Source organism: Molossus molossus, unplaced genomic scaffold, assembly GCF_014108415.1.
Source record: "Molossus molossus isolate mMolMol1 unplaced genomic scaffold, mMolMol1.p scaffold_m16_p_16, whole genome shotgun sequence".
NCBI classification, from domain to species: domain Eukaryota; kingdom Metazoa; phylum Chordata; class Mammalia; order Chiroptera; family Molossidae; genus Molossus; species Molossus molossus.
The window spans coordinates 38792493-38803999 of NW_023425351.1; the positions used below are offsets into that span (position 1 = coordinate 38792493).

The following is an 11507-nucleotide window of genomic DNA, read 5'->3' on the forward strand; positions in this document are numbered from 1 at the left end:
ATCTGCTCAGATGGCTAAGGATTTTCCCCTTTGGATAAGAATCACCTTCTAAATATTTGCATTTAAAAAATACGGCCCAACCCTGGCAGGTTTGGTTCAACGGTTAGAGCATCAGCCTGTGGACCAAAGAGTCCTGGGTTCGATTCCAGCAAAGGGTTTGTCCCCGGCCCCAGTTGGGATTGTGCAGGTGGCAACCAATCAATGTGTCTCTCTCACATTGATGTTTCTCGACACCCCGCCCCATCCCTCCCACTCTGTTTGAAGATAAATGTAAAAATATTCTCGGGCGAGGATTAAAATAAATAAAATAAAATAAAATAAAATAAAATAAAATAGAAATGGCCCAAATGAGAGTTTTTGGTGGAGTCCAGATATTTACACTTCAAAGGTTCTGGGACTTTGGTTTCATAAAGCCAATTATCTTATATGCATTTTGAGATGAATAGGGGAGGTTTTGGGGAAGGCAGAAAAGGATTTGGTAGGCTTGAATTAATTCTGGAGCCACAGCTCTGGCCCTGTAAAGACTTTATTTGTAAAACAAGGACAGTCACTTGTAATACCTTTGGGATTGGCAAATATTGGCAAAGGACTAGGAAATTTATTCATTCATTTTTGGAATGTTTCTTTCCATCTGGGTATATTTTTCTTTCAGGCTCTGTAGCAATGATAGAGATCTAGTTTACAGGTAGCACATAGCTGAGGGCTATTCCTGAGAGTCATAACAGTTTGCCCGCATGAAAAAGACATATTGATCTAAGGAGGCCTCATCCGCCATTCACTTCCCTTGGGAATAGCAAAACAGGTCCAGCTGCAGGAGAGTATTAAACGTAATGGTGCCATTAACTGGCCAAACCCCTCTCCATTATCCACTTTATAATGGGGCCAGGTTATGTTGTAGAAGAAGCTTGAGGGACTCAGGGTCAAATTTCTCCCAAAGGGTTATTTCTAGGCACTATGTACTAGTTCCCCATCTACAGAGAGACAGAAACAATCCAAGCCGAGAGTTAGAGGCATCCCTGCTAGTCTCTGGGCCATCCTGGGCTGTCCTGTGGTCTGAGAACCACGCAGGGCAGGTTCCCTATTGCCTGGGAACTGCCTGAGGTGTGGAGTGTTACCCGATGCTCGGAGGGCAGACTTACCAATGATTCCCATGATGGCCAGTCACGGGAAAGATGGACGTACTCCACTCAGACAGGTGGACTCCACTCCACAGAGATATCCTGCCATCGGGGTGCCACCTGGGTGTCGAGTGTTATTCCGTGCTCCCAGGCAGACTTACCAATGGTCACAATGGTGGCTGGGCACTGAAACAATGGACTGACTCCGCTCAGACTGGCGGACTCCTCTCTACACAAAACCAATCACAAGCGAGGCATCCCTGCTTGTCTGCCTCTGGACTTAGCCGGCCTTCTCGGAGGTCCCCACTTTTGTATCTGTCTGTACAGGGCTGTCTAATATCTCTGTGGTCTCGGGTGGAAAACTCATCCTACAACTCTGGTCTCCAGTTGTTGGGTTAGTGACCTGTTTCTCTGCCTTCCGTGTTTCCAAACAGCCCTGATCCTTCAGGAGGCTTAGGAGAGAGAGAGAGCAGCCACCCCCTCAAAAGGAAGGGAGACTCCCTGTTAAGTTATCCCTGAGGCTCTTACAGAAGTTAATAATGAAGAAAAGATGGTTATCACACATTCAATTAGTCTTTTTTTTTTCCTTTTTTTTTTTTTTGTACAGATAGAGTGGGAGGGAGAGAGAGGAAGGGAGAGAGAGAGAGAGAAACATCGACGTGAAGGGACACATCGAGTGGCTGCCACCTGCACAACCAACCAGGGCTGGGGGAAAATTGCAACCGAAGTACGTGCCCTTAGCGGGAACCGAACCCGGGTCTCTCCGGACCGCAGGCCGATGCTCTAACCGCTGAGCCAAACTGGCCAGGGCTCAATTAGTCTTAACATTAGTTTCCTCCTGTGGAATTTTCTTTAAAAGCATCATTTTCCCCTTTGGTTCAGTATTTGGGTTATTTAGTTCTAAATACATATTACCCTTCTGGAAAAAGCATATGTGGGCATCACTGATACAAAACAAAACAAAACAAAAAAAACCTTGCCCTATCAGTTGAATTGGGACAGATTTTATTAGCAAAGATATATATTGTCCCATAACATAGTTGGAAGGAAACAGGTTTAGATTTAAACCAGACATTGATTAAATATTCTTGTCATTTGCACAGAAGTTTTACCAGAGGAGAAGATCATTAGTTTGGTGTGGCTAAGAACAGATAACAGAGCTCCTTAGTGACTCCACCTCTGACACACACTTTTTATTTTTATTTTTTATTATTATTATTTTTAACAACATAACCACTTTTATTTTTATTTTTTTAATTAATTAATTTTTGTTACAAATGTTTCTCCTTTTCCCCCCACTGATTCCCCCCTCCACCTCCCTCCCCGCCCTGTCCCCAGCTTTCTTGTCCATGTCCATTGTTCATGCATATATGCATAAAAGTTCTGTGGTTTATCTCTCCCCCTCCACCCCCTCTTCTGGGGATTGTCAGTCTGTACCCCACTTCCACGTCTCTGGGACTACCCCGTTCCTCAGACTGTTATGTTCATTATATTCCACAAATAAGTGGGATCATGTGATACTTGTCTTTCTCTGTTTGGCTTGTTTCACTTAGGATAATACTTTCCAGGTCCCTCCATGTTGTCTCAAAGGATAAGAGATCTTTCTTCCTTACAGCTGCATAGTACTCCATTGTGTATATGTACCACCACTTTTTTATTCATTTGTCTACTGATGGACACTGGGCTGCTTCCAGATCTTAGCTATTGTAAATAGTGCTGCTACAAACATGAGGGTACATATATTCTTTCTGATTGGTGTTTCGGGCTTCTTAAGGTATATTCCTAGAAGTGGGATCACTGGGTCAAATGGCAGTTCAATTTCTAATTTTTTGAGGAAACACCATATTGTTTTCCATAGTGGCTACACCAGTCTGCATTCCCACCAGCAGTGTACTAGAGTCCCCTTTTCTCCACACCCTCACCAACACTTGTTGTTTGATGATTTGTTGATGGTGGCCATTCTGACAGGTGTGAGGTGATACCTCATTATTGTTTTAATTTGCATCTCTCTGATGATTAGTGATGTTGAGCATTTCTTCATATGTTTCTTAGCCATATGTATGTCCTGTTTGGAGAGGTGTCTATTTAGTTCCTCTGCCCATTTTTTAATTGGGTTCTTTGTCTTCCTTTTGTTGAGTTGTATGAGCATTCTCTATATATTGGAAATTAACCCCTTATCTGATATATCATTGGCAATTATGCTCTCCCATACAGTGGGTTGCATTTCCATTTTGATGATTGTATCTTTTGCTGTGCAGAAGCTTTTGAGTTTGATGTAGTCCCATGTGTTCATTTTCTCCTTTGTTTCTGTTGCCTTAGGTGATGTCTCAGTGAAAATTCTGCTGCATATGATGTCTGAAATTTTGTTGCCTACATTTTCTTCTAGGATTTTTATGGATTCATGAGTCACATTTAAGTCTTTTATCCATTTTGAGTTTATTCTTGTGTATGGTGTAAGTTGATGGTCTAGTTTCATTTTTTTGCATGTAGTTGTCCAATTTTCCCAGCACCATTTATTAAAGAGGCTGTCTTTACTCCACTGTATGCTCTTGCCACCTTTGTCAAATATTAATTGAGCATATTGTCTTGGGTCCATTTCTGGGTTCTCTATTCTGTTCCATTGATCTATCTGCCTGTTTTTTGTTTTGTTTTGTTTTGTTTTGTTTTGTTTTGTGGTACGTGCCCCAGTGGGAACTGAACCTGGGACTCTCTGGTACGCAGGCTGATGCTCAACCGGTGAGCCAAACTGGCCAGGGCTATTTTTATTATTATTTTTTATCTTCACCCGAAGACATTTTTGCATTCATCTTCAGATAGAGGGAGGGAGAGAGGGAGGAAGAGATAGAGAGAAACATCAATATGACAGACATATCGACTGGTTGCCACCCATACAACCCCAACTGGGGCCGGGGACAAACTGCAACTGTGGTATGGGGCCTTTAGTGGGAATCAAACCTGGTCTCTCTGGTCCACGGGCCAACGCTCTAACCACTGAGCCAATCTGGCCAGGGATGTTTTTATTGATATTTTAGAGAGAGAGGAAGGGAGATGGAGAGAGAGAGAGAGAGAGAAACATCAATGAGAGAAACATTGATTGGCTGCCTCCTGTATGCCCCAAATCAGTCAGAAACCTGGGCAATGTACCCTGACTGAGAATTGAACCAACAACCTCTTGGTGCATGGGACAATGCTCAATCCACTGAGCCATACTGACTGGGCTGATTTCCCTTTATGATAATTTTAACTTCTCCCAAACTACCAGTGAGGAGAAGGGGAAATGCCCTTGGAGCAACCCTATGCTTGCTTTTGGTTTCTTTTCTCTTTCTAAGTCCAGTTTTGGTTTTCTACAATCCTTTTTAAGGTGACTTGGCTTTTTACAATAGAAACAGACTCCTTTACATTTTCTCAGCAGAACTTGCTCCCAGAAAACCAGTAGGTATATTAATTGGAGTAGGTCAGAATAGCCAGCACTTTAATCTTTAACAGTAAATAAAATTTCTTTACAAACCCATCAGTGTCTTTGGAAAAAGGATGTATATAATTGCTGTTCTTCTCTTGCCTGAAATCAGCCTTTCTGGTTTTCTATATAACTGATCTGTGATCCTTCTAGAAGCTCCCAATTTGTAATCAAGATAAGCTTCCTACTCATTCAGTTTTAATTCTAAAGCACTTTTTCTAATTTTGTTTGCAAAAAAAAAAAAAAGATAGCCCTGGCCGGTTTGGCTCAGCGGTTAAAGCGTCGGCCTGCGGTCCTGAGAGACCCGGGTTCGGTTCCCACTAAGGGCATGTACCTCGGTTGCAGTTTGTCCCCGGCTCTGGTTAGTTGTGCGGGTGGCAGCCACTCGATGTGTTCCTTTCACATCGATGTTTCTCTCTCTCTCTCTCTGGTCCTCTCTCTCCCTCCCACTCTACCTGAACAAAAAATGGAATAAAAAAAAAAATGTCCTCGGGTGAGGATTAAAAAAAAAAAAAAAAGATAATTTAGGCATCACGTTACGGCCATTTTGAGTTGATATCACTTCTAGTTAAATCTTCCCATTTTGTAAGTCAGGAGGTTGATGGGGGTAGGGGATAGGGGATGGGAGTTTCTGGCCTTGGGGGCATAATTTCTCTTGTTGATTTTAGTTTTGTTTTGAGATCTGCAGAGTTGGAATAAACCTCCAGATATACTGTATACTGGGTGAAGTGTGCTACCTGTGTACCAAGGTCCAAATCATCTCAAGCCTTCCCACATGTCTCAGCCTTCCCTCCCCTCAATCCAAAAAAGATTCTCAGTCACCTAAGAATGCCTGAGATTTGAGTCAGAGGGAGCAAGCACCCCTCATCCTTGGAGCCAAATGAGCCTAGGCTCACATTCATGTGGTAAAAGCTTTTATTCAGACCCCCAGAAAGCAACTTTAATTGAAAAGCCAAAGTAAAAAACCAGCCATCCATTTTTTTCCTGTTCTTATCTTGATTCTTATCTATAGTCTAGTGTCTCTCAACCCTTAATCTTTAGCTCCACCCCGAGTATTTATAGTTTAAAGAAAGTCAGCATCTTACCTTAAAACAAAAAGATTTGAAATTCCAAGAAACTCACTCAAGTTCACCCAATGCAAAGCGAGGAGCTGGTGGAGTACAATGGGTCTCTCCTGGTACCTAGCACTGGTTCAGGTCTGCAAGGTAGTGCTGAGTGGGCTTTTCTGGAATCCTGCTCACAGTCCGAGTCACAACCTGAGTTGAGGCACTATAATGTTGTGGGCGGCAAGAAAGCACCAGGTGTTAGATATGTGGGGTCAGACTACTCCTGGGTTCAACAACTTCAGTACTTGAGTTCTGGCTAGGAAAAAAATTAGATGCAAGACCCAAATTATAAGTGAACATTTATTTGGAAAATCACAGAGTTAGAAGAAGTAACAGGGGTGAGAAACGTATGGCCCATGGGCTGTATAAGGCCCTTAAAATAAATTCCAGCTAACATCATACACCTCACCAAATTAGCCTGACCAAATATAGCAGGCTAATTTTTTTTAAATCCTCACCTGAGGATATTTTTCCATTTATCTTCAGATAGAGTGGGAGAGGGAGAGAGGAAGAGAGAGAGAGAGAGAGAGAGAGAGAGAGAGAGAGAGAGAGAGAGAACCATTGACGTGAGAGAGACATATCGATTGGTTGCCTCTCGTACAACCCTGACCAGGGCTGGGGACCAAACTGCAACTGAGGTACGTCCCCCTGACCAGAATCAAACCTGTGAGTCTTTGGTCTGTGGGGTGATGCGCTTACTGCAAGCCGGCCAGTGGCTTTTTTATCCACTCATCTACTGATGGGCAGTTGGGCTATTTCTGAATCTTAGCTATTGTAAATAATGCTGCTATGAACATAGGGGTGCATGTATTCTTTCTGATTGGCGTTTCAGAATTCTTAGGATATATTCCCAGAAGTGGGATTGCTTGGTCAAACAGTAGTTTGATTTTTAATTTTTTGAGGAAACTACATACTGTTTTCCACAGTGGCTGCACCAATCTGCATCCCCACTAGCCGTGTACTAGGGTTCCCTTTCTCTACATTCTCACCAGCACTTGTTATTTGTTGATTCATTGTTGGGAGCCATTCTGGCAGGTATGAGATGATATCTCATTCTATTTTTAATTTGCATCTTCCTGATGATTAGTGACATTGAGCATTTTTCATAAGTCTATTGGCCATCTGTATGTCCTCTTTGGAGAATTGTCTATTTGGGTCCTTTGCCCATTTTTTATGTTTAATATTTTTTTAATTGATTTTTTTTTTCTTTTTAGTGAGAGAGAAACATCGATGTAAGAGAGAAACATCAATCGGCTGCCTTCTTCATTCCCCCGCTGGGGATCAAGCCCAAGAAACAGGCATGTGCCCTGACAGGGAATCGAACCAGGACCTCCCAGTCCATGGGATGATTCTCAGTCCACAGAGCCACACCAGCCGGCATTTGTCCATTTTTAAATTGAATTGTTTGTCTTTCTTTTGTCGAGTTATATGAGTTCTTTATATATTTTGGAAATTTACCACTTATCAGATGTATCATTGGTGAATATGTTCTCCCATAAAGTGGGTTCCTTTTCCATTTTGTTGTTGATCAGAGATTCATGTCTTAGAAACATCAGCCTTGTCAATGTAAACTGGGCAAGAAACTAAGAAGAGAAGTTTGTGGCAATATTTCAGGTGAGAAATGATGTGGCTTCACATGTGTGAAGACAGGTGGACAAAGAGAGGTGAAGACAAAGTCAATGAGTCTTAAGAAAGAAGAACCTGTAGCACTGGAGACTGACTGGGGGGGGAAAGGAGAGACCTTGTTAGATGTTTGGATTGGGTGTTTTTCAGGCAGATGAAGATTACAGAAGCCCGTGAGGGCAGGGAGATAGGGAGCTTGACAGTGGACGCTGTGAGGTATGGGTCAGACAGTCCGACATGCAGGAGGAAGGTGAGATATAGGACTTACCAATGCCCAGGTGCTGGTTAAAGATAGGAATGTGCTCATACTTGGTGAACATTGTGATGTACCTGCTGTGTTGTTAGACACTTACCATTAATTAAAAAAAATGCTTATGAAATGCCAGTTGTAGGCCTGAAACCTTCATAATTACTTCTTTAGCCCTCTGCATTAGCCTGTGCAGGGTTTGTTTATTGCAAAAGAAGGGTTTGTTTATTGATACCTGTCCTGGCTGGAGAAAGAACTGCAGTCTCTAGGTTTCATTATCAGTCTGATTTGACAGTGAGGTTCAGAGAAGTGAACTGAGCAGCTCCAGGTTGGACTGCACAAAAGGAGGCAGAAAGCATTTGGAGCAGGTCTTTTGTTGTCAAGGATATTTCGTAGGGAGGGAGAGAGGGACGGGGAGAGAGAGAGAGAGAGAGAGAGAGAGAGAGAGAGAGAGAGAGAGAGACATCAGTATGAGAGAGAGACATTAATCAATTGCTTCCTTCATGACCCCTACCAGGGCTGGAGATCACCTGCAACCCAGTCATGTATCCTTGACTGGGAATTGAACCCGTGACTGTTTGGTCCGAGGGCCGATGCTCTAACTGCTGAGCCAAACCGGCCAGGTCTTTTTAATTTTTAAAAAAGAAGTCATAAATAGCATTTATTACCTTGGTATGTTATACTGGTCTTGTTGCTGCTGTTCCTTCACATTTAACTGGTTTGCCGTTTTCCCTCCCTCTTCCCACATTCTGGTTACACAGTGCATCCTTGAACGTTAGCTCACAGCAGCAATAGCTTATTCCACATCTCCAACACCATTCATTCACAGGGTCCAAGTTCTGGTCCACAGATTCTGCAGGAAGTTCAATGCCTGTGAAGAACTTGTGACAAATCAGGCCTCCCAGGGTGGCTAGCTACAGTAAGATAGAAAGTAGCAATTTGTTGGTTGTCACTGTTCTGGACATTGACCAGTGAAGTTGCTCCCTCAGCTCGTCCATGATTTCTGAGCCAATCTGGCCAGTCTCTGCGGCAATCCGATCAGAAGGCTCAGTACTCTGGGCGCCAGGTTCAGGTTCTCATTGCCTTGAAAAAGCAATGCCCTTTGAGACTGCTCATTCTCTGCAGTGTATGTGCCATATGTGTCTCCTTGGCCCCCAGGTGTGGCTATCAGAGGTGTGCTGTCACTTCCCGTTGGGGTTTGGCAAGACCCTTCGTAGGTTGGAAGCTTAGACATAATAGGGTTACGGAAAGATAGGGTGCACAACATAGTTTATCTTCCATCTCTGCCAGTGTTTCATTTGCTTTCTGTCGTTTTTCAGCAAAATCTCTGATCAACTTCTCTCTGTCCCTCCAGTCCCCAAAAGCCACTCCAGCACCCCTCATAGGTCTTCAGGAAGGCTGCGCTTTCCTGAAATGCTCAGAGGAGGATGTGGAGGTGGTCGCGGAGGTGGCCCTGGCCAGGCGGCGCTCCAGCAGCGGCGGTGGAGATTCTGGGACCCGGGCCCCCTCCTGCCCTGGCGGTCAGCCATCCAGCCCTGCAGGCGTGACGGTGACCCCCACCACTGCCGCCTTTTTGATTTGGGTGACTTTGAGCAGGAGATGCTTAGATTGAGATGGAACTGGATGCTCTCAGGGGGCTGCATGAGTCAGTAGGGTGGGGACAACCTGACCATAATCTTGCCCCAGCCAGATTCACTCGCTGGGTTCTGCATCTAGTACGCCCCGGGGGAGACCCAGCCCAGTGATCTCCTGGTAATGTTGGGAGAGGGCCTGGCACTCATTATATTGTCCTTGTGAAGGTGGAAGGCTTTGATTCTCAGTCTCTGCAACCCCTGCTGTCCTAGCTGCTAGAAGGGCATTGAGACAAACTTGACATCAGGACAGGCCTCCTAGGCAGCGAGGTTCACCAGCATTAGGTGTTGAAAGGTTTGCACAAGGGGTAGGAGGTGGGGAGCAAAGCCAGTAGGGGGTACTTAATGTCATTTATTTAGTACTAGGCTGGTGTGGCGGGTTGAATTGTGCCCCCAGCAAGTATGCCCGAGCCCTAACTCCTGGCACCTCTGAATGTGACCTTGTTTGGAAAAGAGGTCTTTGCAGATGTAGCTGAGAAACTTAAGAGCATCTTGGATTTAGGGTGGACCCTAAATCCCTAAAAGCTGGGTCCCTGAATCCAGTTTTGTTTTATTTTCCACTGAGCCAACACAGTTTACTACTGAATTGCTCATTCACCTTCACACAGAGTATTTCAAAGAGCTGAAACAAGTGTGCGGTGGGGGTTGGGGGTAGGACAGGTGTCCTTATAAAAGAAAGGAGAGGGAGCTGTGACAGGCATGGCAGAAGGCCATGCGAAGATGGAGGCAGAGACTGGACTTCTGTGGCCACCAATCAAGGCAGCCTGGGGCCGCCCAAGGCTGGAAGGGGCAAGGCGGCCTTTGGAGGGAGCTCACTCCTTGATTTTGACCCAGTGATATTAATTTCAGACCCCTGGCCTCCAGAACTGTGAGAGGATACATTTCTGTTGTTGTAAGTCGCCAAGTTGTGGTAATTTGTTTTGGCAGCCCCAGGAAACTAATGTAACTAAACTGGCACACAAGTGGCAGGCATGTGCCTCCTGTGACAAGGCAGACATCAATAATCACTCAGCATTCCTCCCAAGGAACCTGACACCTCATCTCATTCTGCCCACAGAGCCCCCAGGCAGCTGCTCCTGATGATGAGATGAAAAGCTCCAGGAAACCTACCAGCATCCTTGAGTTAGAGCCTACCAGGCACCTAACACTGGGCAAGCCACTGGCAGGGTCACTGTGCTCAAGGGCCAGGAGTCTTGGCCCGGGTGTGGGGCTGAGCGAGTGGGCGTATCACCTCTGCAGCATTAACAGCTCTTGATAGCCTTTGAACATCTGCTCAGGCCACCAGGACTCTGCTCAACAATTGGGTCCCTTCTAGCTTCCTGGCCGTCCAGCTACAGCTCAGCAGACAGCAGCCTGGGAGTGGTGGCCTCACCCCTGAAAGGTGAATAAATCACCCACAAAGCAATGAAAATCACCCCTTGAGCCCATATAAGGAAGAAAATGAACTAGTGCCTAGATTTAAGTGTTATGAGATGCCTGAGGGAATCTCCTTAACTCTTTCTGGAGCCACAGAAAAAGATAGCACAGAGGAAGTGTTACATGGAGCTGGGACTTGAAGGAGGAGTAGAAATTACCCAGGTATGGAGAAAGGGACAAGGAATCCCTTCAGATACAGCTTCCTCTACTGTCCATGGGGGGTGGGGGGGGGCTTCTTATCCTTCTTTCAAGGGCTGATTCCTCACTCAGGGCACTTTTTCCTTCCTCCCTTCTTTCCTTCTTTATCCCCCTTCCTCTTTCTCTTTTTTCAGCTTAGCCCTTCAATTACTTGCATCAAAATCACTGGCTATAAAATGCAGATTCCCGGCTGCATCCCAGACACACTGAGAATCTCCCAGGATAGGACCTAAGCATCTGTAGTTTTAACAACCTTCCCAGATGATTCCAATATACCATTAACTGACCTAAAGGTACTTCTAACATACCCACCATTGCCGGACTGACACAAAAGCAGGTGTATGTGATTTTAGGTGGGATTGGAGGCTTCATGGCTCAGAACAACCCTGATCAGTAGCTCTCAGTGGCTAGCCAGCGATTCAGTGAGAATGGCTTTGCTACTTATTAGATGGGTGGCCATAAGCGAGCTATTTAACCCCTGTCTCAATTTTCTCCTCTGTAAAGTGGGACTGTCAACAGAACCAACCTCCAAGCATTGTTGAGAGGACAAATGAGGGTTTGTATATGAAGTGCCTCACCTGGAGCAGAGCACAGAGTTCAAGAGGGCAAAACATTTTTTTTTAATGATTATGATGAATGAAACTAAGTTATATCTTATCCAAAAGAGAGGAAAACTTGATTGAAATTAGTATTACAAAGCCCAGTTGAAGC

The 11507-nt window shown here is 44.7% G+C and overlaps 1 pseudogene; it reads right to left on the bottom strand.

Moving 5' to 3' along the window:
- Positions 1-8228: 8228 nt before the first annotated feature.
- Positions 8229-11111, bottom strand: LOC118631446 (annotated as a pseudogene).
- Between the last annotated feature and the right edge of the window lie 396 nt (positions 11112-11507).